Source organism: Epinephelus lanceolatus, chromosome 9 (genome assembly GCF_041903045.1).
Source record: "Epinephelus lanceolatus isolate andai-2023 chromosome 9, ASM4190304v1, whole genome shotgun sequence".
Classification (NCBI taxonomy): domain Eukaryota; kingdom Metazoa; phylum Chordata; class Actinopteri; order Perciformes; family Serranidae; genus Epinephelus; species Epinephelus lanceolatus.
Window position 1 is genome coordinate 7,965,980 of NC_135742.1, and position 17,807 is coordinate 7,983,786.

The following is a 17,807-nucleotide window of genomic DNA, read 5'->3' on the forward strand; positions in this document are numbered from 1 at the left end:
AACACATAAATATCAATAAAAGCACCCCGGCAGCACACACTGGACTGAAGCCTCGGCTGCTGGAGGAGAAAACTTGGAAGAAATAGCTTGGCTTTGCATATCTTGGTGAGCCTCCCCTCCTGTACCTCAAACCATATACCCAAACAGCTCTGGGGTCAAGCCTCTGCAACAAGCCTTGGCTAAGTCAACAGAGAACATTAAGAACTATTAGTGAATAAAACTCTTGTGCCCGACTACAGTTCACTGCAAAGAGGAACTGGCTCACTTTCTTTTTCTAATCAAATAGGATATTTTCTTTGCTTTTTTTCCCTCCTCCCGTCCAGAGCAGCTCCAGATATGTCAGGAGCTGTGCACGTCCAGAGAGCCCTTTTATGTCTCCAAGGCCAAAAGTTTAGGCCACTGAACACACGTAGCTCTTAGCAAAACATTAGCGTATCTTATTTGCTCATTTTGTCACTCTTCATGAATCTCAGCGTTGTAAGCGTTTCCTCCGAGGCGAAGTTTTGCCGGAGGAGTCTGAGGTGGTGGAGGCGCCAAAAACTCCCCGGATGGGAGTGACAGCAAAGCATCAGGAGAGAGTTTTGGTTAAATGTCCTCCGACAGGCAGGCTTGTGCTCTGAAAAGGATATTCCAACTGATGCATTACCCATCAGGCCTGCAGTGTTTACACTCGCGAGTCTCACACACACCACAGACACAGAAGTGCCTCACCCTTTTGGCTGGCAGAGCCGATTATGCAACATGACACACATTAAGAGGTGGCCAAGTTTTACAGCGCCGCTGGCGAGGTAAAGGTTAATATCAACAGTCAGACATCCAGTCGGTGCTGGTCTGAGGTCAGCTCGGTCTGTCTGTATCTGTCAGTCGATCGGTCGGTGCGTCTGCCAAGGCCTGCTTAAAAGAAAGAAAGAAAGAAAATTCTCCTTCATGCAACGCAGAGTAAGAGGAGCTTTTTGTTCCAGCTGTCTTGCTTCATGGAAACAAACAAGTGAGGCTGAAGCTGTATTTCATGGTCGCTTTAAGGCATTTCCAGGAAGCTTACATTTTGTTTGTCATGCTGAAAAAAAGGCTGGTACTTTGTGCATGCATGCGCTTCAGGCTGAAAGTACACAAAAGTCTGATGATTTTTGTCCCCTCTCACATGTGACACGATGTTCCCTAATCAGGGGAATTGGAAAAACCTGGATGTCAGCTCTGAGCCACACAGATAAATATGGCACCAAATCAAACAGATTTCTTTTTGAACACTCAAATCACAATCCGTCAGTGATGCAACAACCATAAGGACGGATGTCACTTTGCATTTCTTGTCCCCAATTTGAGTCCTTTACTATGATAATTGCTGCATATTTTCCTAAATCACACAGCTGTAGCATGTGTTGAAAGGCCTTTATTCATGCCTATATGTGACTGTAAAGCCAATCACGTCTACATTGTTCGACTCCTGAACAGCTCTGAATTACAAGAACACGCTTCCGTCATGGCTTTTCTGTGTTGGTTTCTGTGGTGGTTTGTATTTCGTCCTGCAATCCTTCGTGTTGTTTTCTTCTGTATTTTGTGTAATATCACTACAGATCAAAGTGAATCTGTTTTGGACAAAATTCCGACAAACTTTCTTCAGTTTAAGTGCAGTTTTTCACCTTTGAAAGCAGCACTCTGTGTGGTTTAGCCAATAAAATTAGTCTTTCTGACCTAAAGCATCAGATGTATGAATAAACCTTTTATCAAGGTATGTATTTTCATTTATATTGTGATCACAATACACTGTATAAAATAAAACTGCATTATATATTTCATGGATATACCAAGCTGCAGACCACTGGAGACCACTGTTCAAGACCACAAACAACCAAACCAGTTGCTTTTTAGCGAGTCATTGCTGTGTTACCAGTGGCTTTTCACCTAGCAAATATTCGCTGAATCCTGGACAGCACGATTCAACCAGGTGGCTCTTTTTCTATTCATCTGACAGAGCAGAGGACTCTGGTGAGAGACAGAGAAGAGCTGAGTGTTTTTACGATGCATACGGACTGGTGTGACAGTGGAAATGATCCAGTCCTGCTGTGGATCACTGCATCCGTTCAAAGGCGGCTGCAGTGCGGCGCTGCCCATGTTCGGGAGGAGCGACCATGCGGCCGTCTTGTTGTGGTCGGGATGTGTGGACCGGTATATCATTCCACAACCCAAAACCATGGGTTACCAAAACCATCCGGAAATGTGGACAGTTATAAAGCAGCAGCCAACAATGCCAAAAGACGGGGAAAAGGGACTAAAAGGACTAAATTACAGTGCACAAGTTAAAGAAACCGATGGAAACACATCTGACTGGAGTTGTAGCTTGAATAATTCCATGTGACAAAAGCATGATTGATTGATCGGTGTGTTTAAAGAGAACTCTTGTTGTTTATCCACCGGGTATGACACCACTAAAAACAGGTGATCTTTTACCACAACATCACATTTCCTGCTGGGATAGTGCCACGGAAAGTGGGTACTAAAAAACTAAATATGATCTTTTCCACGTCCACAACAGCATTGTGAAGTGTGAACATTTTTTCTGCCAACTGGGTGGCTTCACTCAAAGGTCCACTCACAAGCTTTTCTCTAAGCTGTCAAAGGCATTGTTTGGTCTTCGCCATATTAATGTACTTCATCACACCCTATTACAAACAGAGTTATTAAAGGTATAGCTACAGTGATATGACAAAACCTCTACATGTTAACAGATACCTTTTATCACCAAACCAAATGCCACCAAACTCTGGTTCTACAGTATTCATGGAGTATTCCTAAACGCTGACATACTCACAACACAATGATTTACAATGAACAATGACTTACAACAAATATCCACAGCCGATACCTATCCAGTGAACAAAGTCTTCAATATAGCCACAAATAAACAATGAGTAAAACAAATTGCATTATTCGTTTAAGAATACTTATCATTCCAACAAGTAGGGATGGGCAGCACAAGCGAAAACACTATTTGAAAATCATGACAACTATTCGATGATTTGTCAAATAATCACCACGCACACAGAGATCCATTCATCATTATGGCCAGACTCCACCGGCTGCAAAGCGCCACGTCAGCGTAGCGTCGCGGCGTATTCATTTGGGCTCCACTGACTGCGTACAGAAGCGACACGTAGAGAAGCCAGTGGGGTTGTTTACCGTTTGTTGAGCCAAGAGGCTGCATGTAGGCTGCATGAAATGTTAAAGCATTTTCCACCTAAGTTATTACATATATTTGAGTTATCTACAAGTTTACTGTACTGTTTGTCATCTACTCGCTTTCAAATGTCCGCCATGGACATTTACACAATGTCACGGATAAACATGGGTAAATGCATGAAAAAAAATCATCACATATCACCTCTGATAATGGTTCATTCATTTAAAAACACATTGTGCACGTTTAGCACACTATTGCTTGTAGTTTTTATCTGCTGGAGGGTCACGTAGGGGAGCGTAGTGCGGCAAAAACAGAAGAGCCGCATAAAATAGAGGGTTGTCGCGCTGCTCCCGTTGCCGGTGGAGCCGCTGTAATTGATTAACAGGGGGGGCGAGCTGCTACGGGACTCGCGCTGCGGACGTGTCGCTGCCTCCTGCGTGCCTCGCTCTCAAATGACTGTGCGTACTTGTTGTAGACTTGTGATACACAAGCTTTGACTCACAGTTTGCACTGCACCTCATTTTCGTTTATTTTGTCGAAGTTGTTCCACACGGAACTTTTTGATGACTGTAGTAGTCTCTGCATGTTTCTCCTGTTTGTAGAAGAACATCAAACTAGCTGGTAGCCCATCTCACACCGCTGTAGCAATCCTATACTGCCCTCGTGCGGTTAGGAGGTGAATTGCATGTCAAATAAAGGGGGGAAATAAGACGGCGAATAGTAATAGTCGCATTAAAAAATCGATTTTTCAAAATAAAACGACTATTTGAAAATCGTGACCCATCCCTACCAACAAGTCCAGCAAACACTAGTTTAAAAGCATTAGATAACAAGACCAAGTCTGCTTGCAGCTATGTGAGGCTGTATTTAGAGGTACTTTGAGCTAAATGCTAATATGCTCCTCACAGTGACAGTGCCAACATGCTCATGCTCACCATCTTACTTTAGGGTGTTAGCATGCTAACATTCTCTTAGCACTAAACACAAAGTACAGTTGAAACTCACAGAAATGTCATTTGGACGCATTTAAAATTTGAACAAGACGGTGGTGCTAGATGAAGTCAGGGGATCAACAAAGTTATTACAACTCATCCTGAGGGGGACATAAAACTTAAAACATACTTAAATTGAAGAGCCTTCCCTGATTTTACTTGAGTTTTAAGTTTATTTAGACTTTTATATTTCCTCAGTTTTTATATACTTAAGTGTTTTTATCAGTTCTTTTAAAAGTTGTTTTCATGTCTTGTCTGTTTTAATTAGTGACATGTAAAGCACTTTGTTTTGAAAAACGTTTTTATAAATAAAGATTAATATGGTGTGTGTACCAAACTTCATGTTAATCATCCAAAACTTGTGGAGATATTACATCAACCTCAGTGTGGCTCTAAAGGAAAGGAAGTCAGGGGATCACCACAGTCATGAAGAGTCATGGGAAATGCAGATGTCTGAACCAGAACTTATAGTAACCCATCAAATAGTTGTGTAGATATAGTAATCTGGATCAAAAGAGTAGACCACCATTGCCATCCTTTGAGTCACACCACTAGCATTCCTTAAATACATACAGAAAGGTAAGCAGATGACAAGAAGGAATACTTAACCCCACGAATGACCAGTTATATATCTGTTACTCACCCAAAGTCACGCTGAATTTGTAAAGAAAATACGCAAGTGTCCGCGAAGAATGAAGAATCCAAAAACTGAAAAAAATATTGATGAACTGAAGTCATGGGCGACTCGTGCAATATTATCCAAGTCTCATTTATCCAGTAGTATGCTCAGTGCTTTCCAAACAAACAGACTTTCCACTGGGGAACTGAACTGAAAGAGAAACTTACCAACGCTTTCTTGATAGCCAGACTCCATTGAGAAAAACAGGGATTTTAGCTCACTGAACACGAGAGCTGCTGGTTTGCAAATGCCTCGATCAGTTAGTTGTTTTTTATGTTGTTGAGTAACTTTGGTGTTTTAAATAAGTATCACAGGCTCACCAAAGTCACACAATAACAGACAAACTAACTGATCGAGGTAGTGGTAGACCAGTAGTTCCTGTGTTCATCAAGGCAAAATTACTGTTTTTCTCAATGGAGTCTGGCTTTGAAGAGAGCAAGGATAAGTTTCACTTTTAGTTCAGTTCCCCATCAGAGAGGGCTAACTGTTAGAAAAGTATTTAGCATACGACTGGATAAATGAGACTTGGATCATACTGCACGAGTTGTGTGAGAGTTTGTAAGCAAATAAGTTTTGCTGTTGTTGAACGTGGTCGCCTTTGACTTCAACTCATCAAGAATTTTCTCAGCTTCTGGATTCATTGTTCACCAAAGGGGCATGCAAGGAAAACAGTTTTTTTTTTTTCATGAAGTCAGTGTAAGACCGGGTGAGTAACTGATATACACCAGGTCATTTGGGGGTGAAGACTTCCTTTAAATGGTATTTGGGACACATCTTAACATAACTCACACCATATGTGAGATGAGTTTTGCAATGGAAGTCCTAAATTTCAACATCGCTGTGAGTAAACGCTGGTATCGTGCATGTTTTACTTCCTAGAGGACATATTAAGAGTCATCTAAAATAGTAATTGAGCAACAGCCATGCATGAGTACGATACTAAACTCAAGCTCAGTGGTGGCTTAACATACTTCGATATTTGTCTCTGAAGGCTGAGAGAAAAATTTCTGAGCCCTGAGGCTCTGCTACCATTAATGTCATCTATTGCAGCTTGAAGGAGTTACTCATCACTAACAGATCATTAATTTTTTTTCCTTTGCCATCATCTTCCTCTCTCTGTATAGCTGGACGAAAAACAGACACACAGATTACGTCCTGATTCTTCAAGTCCAAAAATACATTAGATATGAGAAGCTTCCCCTCTTTGCCTTTCAGGGCTCCACAATAAAACATCTGCAGTATGTGAACCATCAACTCCGTGACAGAGGAACCCTCCAAGCACATGAGTGTACACGAGGAGAGGCCGCACATGAACTTAGGAGTCATGTTGTGGGAGGAGGAGGAGGAGGAGGAGGAGGAGTAGGAGGAGGAGGATGGGAATGATACAGTATACACCCCTTTGACATGTCAAGGTCAGTCACATTCCTTCACTGTTTTCTTGAGACGTGTTCTGTATGTTTCATCCACGTGAAAAAGAAACAAGACCAACACAAGCAGCCATCCTCAGCTGAGTCGCCCCCTCTGACTGTTTACGACGGACGTACTGTCCTCGTAAAACCACCATCCTTTCACAAAAAAACCTCTGTAACAGACCAGGTGTGTTTCAGGGATCAAACACTGTCATTATGTCCTGTAAACGGAAGCAAATGCCTTCATGGAGCTCATATTTCCAAACAACAGTGTAAAAGTTGAATACATGCCCACGCTTTAAAGATTTCACCAGCTTATATGGCTGCTCTTTGATCTTTACATGCACACCATACAGACGATGGGTACAGGGTTTTATGTTTTTGGATCTTTATCGGTCTCATTGATCTTCACACTTTAAAATTAACCTGCTGCAAAATCACTGACATCAAGACTTTCATTTCATCCAAGACCTGAGCACCAGCGTCCCTCCTTTCCATGCAGAGATAATTCAAAGGAAGCCATTAGGAAAGACACGTGTTCAAGTGAATGTGGCAGCATTCAGGAAGTTGTGTTTTTTAATGATTATTTTAGCAGAGCTGTAATATCACTGACATCGCTTTTCAAAAAACTTTCCTAGACTGCCAGAAAAGTTACATGAATATGAACTTGTGATTAGAAACCCAGCCGATACTGGATTTTTGAGGCTGATATTGAAGTCGTAAAAAAATCTGATTAAGATATTTCAGCTGATAGTAAAGTTTCAAAACAAAAACACATGACATCAACATCAATTTTGATATGGATTCCTAAGACAATTTTTTTTTTTTCAAATACAACCTGAACCAGCCCATCCTCGTCCCCAGATGGTCAGATAAAGATGCTTTGTCACGCCGCTCGCCGTGAGATACTGACGCCAAAGGCATCCTTTAGCATCTCTGTGAGACGCACCAGGCTTTCAACTAACTCAAACGTTGTAAACCCATTCACGGTAACATTTGATGGTGAGAGCACTGATGTAGTATAAAGAGTGAGAATGTCCGTGGAAAGCATGAGGCAGGGGAGGTGGACTAATCAAACAAAGATGGCCTTTGTTTAACGTCATGTGATGTCATTTATACATGAGCGTCACGCACTGACATCATGCACTGACGTCACTCACGTTTCGTTATTGTTACATAAGAAACATACTTAGTAAAGGCCAAAATATGATCTTTTTTAAAAACCTAACCAAGTAGTTTGGTTGCCAAAACCTGTGACCGTTAACCACATAATATACGATATACATACTAGAGGTGGGAATCACCAGAGGCACCATGGCACAATAAGTCACATATCGAGTATCGAGATAAAATATACAACGATATATTGCGATTAATGACCTTTTATCAACTGCAAATATCTAATAAGATACAGTTTTCAGTCTATTCATCTCACCTCAGCTATTTTTGTTGCAGCAAAATGTATGTAGTGGACTGAAAAAGCAATTGATTATATCATTCTAGTAGGATACCTAAGATTTAATTTGTATTAGTAACAGCAATAATTTCTGTAATTAAAAAATCTATACTTGGCACTGTGTGACGATACAATTGCCACACAAAAATATCGTGATAGTAAACTGTATCCATTTTTTTCCCCACCCCTAATGCATGCAAGTGTTTCAATTGTGCATCACTAATGAGACGCTGAGGGGCGTGACAAGGCGTTGGCAGGTGACGATCTGGGAATGAAACTCTTTCTCGTCCTTTAGTGGACGAAAGATGTTGACACTGTGTTTTAATTACCTCATGTCTAATTCTTTTATGCTGCAATCCTTTGTTACTTCTCAGCCAACATGTTTACTGATAGTGAAATGCCTGCAACAAGCTAATATCAGATGATATAGCTGAAGCAATTTATTAGCGAAGCTGTACTTGTATCGATAGATTCAAGTGTAATCTTTACCATCACTGTGGTCTTTTGAATAAAACATCCCTGCCTTAAATATTTTGCAAGTGCAATTATGCACAGTGCTTAAAATCAGTCATCATGCCATACAACTTTAAGATGTCTGTCCACTAGCACATCAATTCATCCACTACAAAGTTCCTGCACTCCAGACGAATGTGTCAGATCATAAACGCAAACTGACCTAAATGTCATAAACAGAAGTAGTGTGTACAAGTGTTTGAAAAATTTTTTGGGATCTTTAGGTACAAATTAACAGCGAGGGTCTAATGATCAAATAGAATAAATGTGTCTGTAATGTAGGAAAACCACCCAAAGGGCTTAATACGAGTTAAAGGATAAGTAATAGAGTAATAGGACCTGGATTCCAGCTGGTGAAATAAAAAAATCCGTAAGATTTTGACTTTCTAATAGCTATGAAATAGCTCTAAATCCAGAACTCTGGAAATGAGGTGAAAAAGATTCAGGTCTTGTAGCAGTAATCTTGAATCACTGAAGTGAACATGTGACATGGGGCTAACAGACTCAGCTTTGCACCATATTTGAACGTAGCCTCTGCTGTGACCCTGACAGTTTTGTTTCTGCTCCACACGAGACTAAAAGAGGCAGAAAACAGGGGTCAGCATCGACATGTTTTCTATGCTTTTATAAAAAAATCACCCCTCTGCCTGTTTTCTCTGACATGCATGAAACATGAAAGCTGTCTCCCACTCAGGCCAGCAAACATCACCCTCACCTCACCCCCACACTGCTGCTGCTGCTGCTGCTGCTGCTGAAGCACAGGGAGGATCTGCCTCATAAGCATTTAGCAGTCAGCCTGCCTGCCTGCTGCCTGCCTGCCTGCCTGCCTGCCTGCCTGACTGCTGCAGTAAAGACTTCCAGACAGCAGCCTGGCTATAATTAAGAAACAGTAAAACACACACCTAGCAAGGGCTAAGGCTACCACTTGAGATCAAAGACCACTGGCCCTCAACGACAGGCTTTTTCATCAGCAACCACTGGTTTGGTGAGTGTTTGATCTCCAGTTATGCAGTGCACTGCATGCTTTGCATTTAGGCTGCAAACAATGTGAGGAAAAAAGATGATCATGTTTTGCATTCGAGCAGCCAGAACACAGAAGAGTAAAGATGCAGAGAGAAACATAGTATATTTAGAATGTTTAGTATTATAGTATCTAGTAGGGTTATTCATTTTTGGTTTTCACAAAAACAATCACTTTTTTTTAGAAAGGCAGAGCAGGTTAAACAGATTTGTGCCCAATTTCATGTCCCAAACATTAAAAAATCAATTTTGTTTCCAGCTGTAACAGAGTCATGATCATGACACTTGACAGGACACATTACAGTAAATGGGGTCCTCTTGTGATGTTTACGGCTCGTGTTTGCCTCCACATAGAGAGTGGAGAGAAAAATTGGGGAGCAAAAGCACCAATGAGCTGACTGAGTGCCAGAAAACATTAACTGGTCACACTGAAATTTGTCTGAGGTGCCAACAGTAGATTCAAAATGAGATTTTACATCACTGAGTATTGTACAGCCCTTTTGGTTTTCACAGATTTTAACCATATAGCCCTTTAAAAGGCACATCATTTTTAAAAAGAACTCTAAGCATGTATTTCTTTACCCTCTGTTACTGTAGGCCACTTTCTGAGCTGTCAACATTACAAGAAGAATGAGGAGGAGACATCTGGGTAATTGTCAGTTAGCTTCCAATTGTAGACTTTATCATGATTTTGTATTATTAATAATTCATTTGTCAGATTATGACCCTGTTTTTGTTTTAAAATGTAACTACATTGATAAATTCCTGGATTTTATGAGTATTCAAAGTCCAGTGTGTAGGATTTAGGGACATCTTTTGGCAGAAAGCGCTTAATATTCATAACTCCGTTTTAATGCGTCAAATATCACCTGAAAATAAGACCGTTTATATCTACATACAGAGCGGATCCTCTTCCTTGGAGTCTGCCACATTGTTCTACAGTAGCCCACAACAAACAAATCATGGTTTTAGATCAGAGCTTTGAGTATCTGACATAGTGGCCAAACAGTGGAATTACAACTTCAGGGTCTGTCCTGTGATGCTATTGGGCCCAAAGAGACTTTTTTCCATAAGCCCTTTTTAAGTAGGAAAAGCCCAATCAGTCTTTTTTCAGCATTGGCAGTATAAAAACAAAATCTGGGAGTGCAGCAAAATGCCGCCTGCCTACTTTTGTTTATACAGAATGCACCTTTTCGGGGCAATGGGGGGCGTGAGCAAGTAACAAAACGTGTAGCTCAGCATGTGACATAAACAGTGACATGGGAGGGAAGCCGCGGCTGGTCAGTCCTTCGGCGATTCTCTCAAAAACTGGCCCGTCCTTCACCGTCCCCGTCATTTGATGGTTAATGGCCTCTTCGTTTGCGAGGACAAGGAGGGCGCACAATTCCTTGTCTCCCCAGTTGCTCATCTTTACAGTGTCTGTCAGGTTTGCGTTTCCCTCTTGCTACTAGCTGCTTGCTAATTCCTGCTATCAGCTGTTTCCTGTTTATCCACCGCCAGTGGATCGCACGTGCGGCACATCAACAGCTCCTCCTACAATTCTTCAACAAGAAAAGAAAAACTGGAGGGAAAGCACAGATGAGCTGCTGTCTCTGTGCCAGTGTCCATTTAAATAAGTAAAAAACAGGAAATAGTTAATTTAAACAAGTGTTGGAGGCGTGAACATGACCTTTAAAATCACATTTTGTTATTATGCAACGATTGTATTTGTACAGTATGGTAAAATCCTTTTGGTTTTTTACTGATTTTTAAACAAAAATAATCTATTTTGAAAGACAGGACTTTTTTCCAACACAGATTTTATTTCAGTGCTTAATATTTATACCCTATTATATCCTAGATTTGTTGTTTCCTGTTGGAACAGAGCACTTGTCACTGCAGTTCACAATACAATAAGTCCTCTTGTGATGTTGACAGGTTAGAAAATGCTTCTGGTAACAGAAAGTGAAGAGAGTGTGCCAGAGTCCCTTCCAAAAATAAAAAATCAGTAAGTACTTGAGCTTCAAAAACCAACAAAATTAAAATTAGATTTAGTTTTCTGACAGCATTTTGTCAGACTATTTTTTTTGGATTAATAAAAACACTGACATTATGGTAGACTGTAGAGTGATATCACACAGTGTTTGCATGCAGCAGCCCTCTCACATCACTCTTCCACTGGGCAGAGCGACAGACCTTTGATGGCTGTTGGCGTCTTCAAAGTGACATCCTGCCACGACAGTATTTACAAAGCGAAACTCTCACATCCTGTGTGGCCCCCTCTCAGCCCTGTATCTCCGGCCAGGTTCAACTATAAATGTCTTGGAGACACTGAATCTGACCAAGTGATGAACTGCTTCCTCCTGCTCAAATCAAAGGAAATGGCCAAATCCTGCAGTGCAGAGGACTCACTTAAAGGTCACACTGGCATTATCTTTGTTTAGAAGATTATATTAGGAGTTCACAGGGAGACGTTGCAGTGGTTCAGTTCAGAGAGAATGAAGTTGTTAGACTGATGTTTTCAGTTTACGGTCAGCGGCTTTGACATTTGGATATTGCCGCATAATAAAAGACATGCAGCACAACAAAGAGAGAGAAACAGGAAACAGAGTTGTGCTTGGGAATAAATGAAACTACATCTTCAACAAAGAATCATAAGGATATAGTCCAATGAGCGACTAAGATAAGAAGGAGCTTTAACCCTCTTCAATAAAACTCTGTTCAATTAAATGACGGTGATCCTGAAACCATTAAGTTAAGGGCAGTAAACAGTTCAGTGCAGAGAAAGCAGAAAAACTCTAAGAGTTACTGTGACTAACAAGTGTTAGCCAGCCAGGATATTTTCCAAACAGACAGAAACTCATTGTGACTGTCACAAAAACTGACGCTTTGACTCATTACTTTCAACAGGAAGTTACAGATGGTAATGAACCACACTTGTATAACTCTTTTCTAGTCTTCCGACCACTCAAAGTGCTTTTACACTACACGCCACGTTCACCGATTCACACACACATTCACATACTGGACGCTGAGGGTAGCACACATGATGCCACTTGCTGATCAGTAACGATTCACGTGCACTCACACACCGGTTGAACGGCCATCAGGGGAAATTTGGAGTTCGGTTTCTTGCCCGAGGATACTTCAACATGCGGACGGAGTAGCAGGGATATCGAACCACCGATCTTCCAATTAGTAGAGCACCTGCTCTACCCTCTGAGCCGGCCCCCGTATCACATCAGCAGATTCATTTTGTGATCGTTGCACTGTGCTGGCACGTCACAAAGCAGCAAGCTAATAAGGAAGAGGGAACGCTTACCTTAGCAGCTGGAAATATTCTCACTACTCCAATTTTGCCAGGAGGAAAATGACTAGAACACTGTCTCTGCAGGTAGTCAGACTAAAACTCTTTCCACTGCGAAAAACACATCGTCAAACCTCCACTCTGAAACACCTGCTACAACCTACAGCACAACAATGTGAAGCTCCAGGAAATACACCCCACCAAAGGTTAGCCCTCCTCGGCCACAGATATTAGCTGTAGCCCTGCACTGGCTAAACAACCAAAACTGGATTTTAAAAGTGGGCAGCTGCAGCTACAAAGAAGTAATGAAGTAAAGAAGTTTGTGTGACTCTTCATCTTTCAGACAGAGCCTTGGGAAAATACCAGTCACTAGAGACTGAAGACCTCCAGGAAAAAAAAAAAGTGATTTAATCTTAGCTACACTCACCAGTGATTACTCTGACATTCAAACAGAGGCACACAACTGAATTTTGGAGAGAAACAATTACCAGTTGCATGGGGTGTAACGGGAAAGCAATATAACAAGTAGTGTAGCAAATTGCTGTTGGCAGGGAGTAATGAGTTTATAGGCGTTTACTCCCACAGCTCTCAGGTGACATTGGGGCTTTTAAAAAGGAGGCAACCACCTGCCAGACCATAAGCAGCCATCCAAAACACACAGCCCTGAAAAATGGTAACACAACAAGGCAAAACACTAAACGAGAGTCAGTGTGAGGTTGGCTTTCACTTTCACTTTCACAGGCCAGCATGTTTACAACGTGTAACTATCTTGTCTGAAAGTGAAGATAATTCACCTTTAAGTTTGACAGTGATATAATATTACTGTCAGTGAGTTTCCTGCGGCTACATTTGGCTCAGTTAATCTAATGTGAGTTTGATATAACAATAACAGAAACAGGAGCCCCTTTAAGTTTGGGGTCCTAAGAGAGAAGTGAATATCCTGATTCATATTCAGTTTAGTATGAAATGTACTGTGGTGATCCTGGCTCTCTTACTTTATATAAGCAATTGAACACATCAACAGTTCTTAAAGTCGGAGCTGAGGCCACTGAGGGCAAAAAGTACATTATATTAGGCATTCAGTGAAGTTTAATTAATATTTGAGTCTTTTGTCTGTCACATACATTTATAGATCTAAAAATACCCCCCTCTCTTAGCTTAGGTCATATTACTCGGAAATACAAAATGTCCTTTAATTGCTTCCTTACAGAGCTGCTTGTTGAGAGCACTTAAATGTCAAGGACTTTTTTCAGATAAAGAACAGGAAGTCAGAATTATTACTTATATTTCTGCATCACTCTCTGCATCACTCAGTTCTTGCTAGGAACTTGGACGTTATCTTTGGGTAGAGTTTACCCTAACCTAAAGGCAGGCTATGCAAACAATGTATAGACCAGGGGCGATTGCTCTGAGACAACAAGGGAGGCTGAACTTCCCCTAAAATTTCATAGATGAAATGGTCAAATATGCACTATTGAATTTACATTAAAATAAGAATTTACATTGCATTAAACGTGTGCTAGGATGCGTTTCACATCAGGATTATGATGTTCAAATGTCAGCTGTTAATCACCAGTTTTCAAACACGACATTCTCGTGTCAGCATGGTGGACGCAGAGCCTCCAAGCATTCCTATGATACAGCGCTGAGCAGGTTTTTTTGTCTAAAAGGCTGAACCCCTTTGTGATTGACAGCGCTTTGGAAATATACACTGGCATTGTCGCATTTTGAGCTCAGTCCCATGCGAATATTTGCGAGTGGAGTCTTCTGACAGAGTGTCGTCCGGAGTTCCTTATTTCCATAAGCCATATAGCTCATTTTCACCGTATGTACACAGTTCAGGTGTTTAAACCCATCTGAAAATCTTTGAGGTGTGTGTTGCTGTGGTTCTGAGTGTGGTTGAAAAACGGCTTCAATTAAATGTTCCTTTAATAAGTTACTGCCTTGCTACAATATGACAAATTTTATGATGTAACCTTACAGTGAGCTTCCCCCGTTTGAAAGACCAGCAGCTGCCAATGGTATCAACTCATGCAAAAGTAATCCCTCTGAATCATCAGTTATGATCCCAGGGCGTGTGCAGCAGTGTCTGTATCTGCATTTATTTCCTTCTTATTTTGGTTTGTTCGGGATGTTTCTGGGTGTCAACCTTTGGGTAGTGGTGTTAGCCAACAGCCAATAGCAGCGTGAGGTTGGGACTCTATAAAAATGCAATGACCAGCAATCTCTGTCCTCTGGTCTGTGGATGCAAGCTGCAGGTCTGCGTGTCTGACTGATTGAAGGTAGGGTTGAGCACACACACACAGAGCAGAGAAGCCAAGCGGACGGGATCATGCCCTTCAGCTGAATTCACACAAAATGTGACAATGCAGCATCTTCCTGCAGCTCTGTGCAGAGGTGTGGGTGTGTTAACTTGTACTTAAGAATGTAACCGTGTGAAATAATGTTTTAATTCTCAGATCTACTGCTTTATTCTCGTTAACGCCACTCCCCTTCTTCATTCAGTCTCTAGCTAGCTTGGTCACCGCTGCTCTCTGAGTATCGCTGAGCCGAGAAGAAGGGGCCAAGTTCGTTGTTTTGTTTACAAACCCTGCATAGTATTCCTTTAAACTCTGCTCAGCAGGTTTAGGTTGTTTCAAGGTTTGGATTTTAAGGCTCATAAAATAGTGTCGTTACATCCATAATGTAATGTTTAAATAGATCAGGGTGGGACAGCAGTTAAAAAGGTTTCAATCTTAAGAGTAAATCAAAAATTTACAATTAGTTAAAGACAGAAAATCTGTTTAATTTCACACCAGCAGAAATATGGGATTATTATAAAGTTTGAGCTGACAAAAAAGGTGATTATTAAACTTGGAGCTCTACGAAAAAAAAATAGTGATGGCTTTATTTGTTCCAGTGTGTTTACATCCTCTTGTGCAGCAGGAAGTCTCCACTGAAGATGTGTTTTCCAGGAAGTTCAAGAGTCTGTTCAATGAGATCTTTAAAGACAGGAAAAGTCTAATTCATCATTGTAGTCATCTCTCATTTGAACTGACGCCACTTTCTATATTCCTGTCTCACTCCAAGAATGTTTTCCCACCAAAAAAAAAAAAAAATGCTGAAGCTTTCCGGTGAGTTTTAAAATAGTTTTTCAGATCTAGATTTTATATTTTGTTTTGGATTGTGGCAACAAAAAGGGTCCCCAGATATTTCCAGATCAATCTTTGCAACCAGAGTGGACCTGAATTTTACTTTTAGGTTCCCTGAATCATGGATAGAGCTTCCTCAAATGAGCACTATCGTTACAATCTTAAAGAACTCCTTTTAGTACTAAATACAGTACGTACTTTTTATGTGCATTTGGTCCAATTAGCTGGAAATGACATCCTGTCTCTTAGTTTAACTATGATTGATTGGTCTTGTATGTGTTAAAGCACTTTATAACCTCTGTTTTTGTATGACAGGTGTTTAAAATGGGGGGGCTTGATTCCCTCTGTTGTCAGGAGCTTATCTTTTAGTCTGCTTACTGTTAAGATTTTAGCCTTCATGTCATATAGTGGTTGACTCAGGTTTCATACCAAACAACACCTTTCAGCATTCCTCTTGTGAATCAACCTGCTTAATTTTTCCAGGCAAGTCAGCCTGTATATCACGGAAATCTCCTCCCACCACCTTAAAAAAAGAAACGCAGCAATCACACTCCCACGCCTGCGAGTGAGAATCTCTCTCTGCATGTGCTGCCTTGTTACAAGTGTTGTAATGTGGAGAGAATAAACTGAACCCCTGCAGTGCACCCTGTGGCCATCCGCCGAGAATCAAATACTCAGGAGGCACACACACACACACATACACACACACACACACACACACACACACACACACACACATACATACATACAAACACACACATGCACACACACACATCTAAAAACTAAGAAAAGCAGACCACCAGGTTTTTCATTCATGTTTCACCGTGATCCAAGTCCCTCAGGCTCTCACTATCATTATGCATGCATCAGTCTTTTCACTGGAATTTCTTTCACAAGTCCTGCCTTTTGATATGCAGCAGTGACGGCTGCACTTGATGTTGCAGCCAGGTATGAGCATAATACACCCTCATGAAAGCAGCAAGAGTGCAATCTTAAACTCTAGTAGTCTGTAGTCAGACAGATTAAATGTCATGGCACACTGAGGCGTGATGAATACCAGTGAGGACAAGTCATTTAAAGAATAAGGTTGGTGTTACTTTCTCTTTTTATTATAATCAAAGATTCCCCTGCAGACACTGAAACCAACAATACATTTAAGTAAGTAAGTTACAGTTCTTTAAAGCTGTGAATAGTCAGAGTGGTGCTATAACATTTTAAAAGGTGCTTTCACACCTGCCCTGTTTGGTTCAGTTCATCAACTCAAGTACGCTTGCCCTCTAAGCGCAGTTTGTTTGGGCAGGTGTGAACACAGCAATCACACTCGGGTGTGCACCAAAACAACCGGACTGAGACCTTCTTGAAGAGGTGGTCTCAGTCCGGTTACAAACAAACTCGCGGTGGTGCGGTTCGTTCGTGGTTCTGACCTGGATCTGAACCAACTGCAGTCACATGACACATTGTTTGGGTTAAACATGAGCATGTTACAGTCCTGGAGGATTATTAATGTGCACCTCCTCCTGTACTGCCTTAATATGCACATTCAGCACATCCAATGCATCAAAACATTGTTTTCTAGTTGGAGCCGCGCCTCGTTTTCAAACTGTATGGTTTGACTAAAATGAACAATGACAGCAATATAGTCCACGATGAGCAGCGCTAAAATCAACCTGCGTAGTTGTCCCTCCATTGTGACATTAGAAAGTGTCACATCTATCTTGCAAGTGTACTCTTCTTCAACGTTTGCTTTACTTCCTGGATTTTTCTCACATGGAAATTCCGACCAATCAAAAGCAGCTTTCTCACACAAGGCATTTGATCTGGTCCGAGAGAGCGATAGAACGGCTTCAGTTCCTTATTTGAAATTAACACCAAATCCAGACCTTTTTCCTGAGTCTGTTTTGGGGAACACATAGTACTTCTAGAGAAATTCCCTCTTATGAAATAAAGTATACTAGACTGATATCTGGCTACAGATAGTGTTACAGTAGGATACATGTTAGCACAATACATTCATTGTTGGTTCAGTTTCCTCGGCAGAACTGCGGTTTATGATGAAATGATAAAATAACACCAGCTTTATCTTTTACCAGATTGTAAATGCCCATCAGGTGTCATGAGGTACATCCTTTGTGTTAAAAAAGTC

General features: G+C 41.1%; 1 protein-coding gene across 1 annotated transcript in view; it reads right to left on the bottom strand.

Moving 5' to 3' along the window:
* Positions 1–17,807, bottom strand: part of adamts3 (ADAM metallopeptidase with thrombospondin type 1 motif, 3) — a 227,024-nt gene that overhangs the window by 193,494 nt on the left and 15,723 nt on the right. The gene's annotated exons all lie outside the window — the stretch shown is intronic.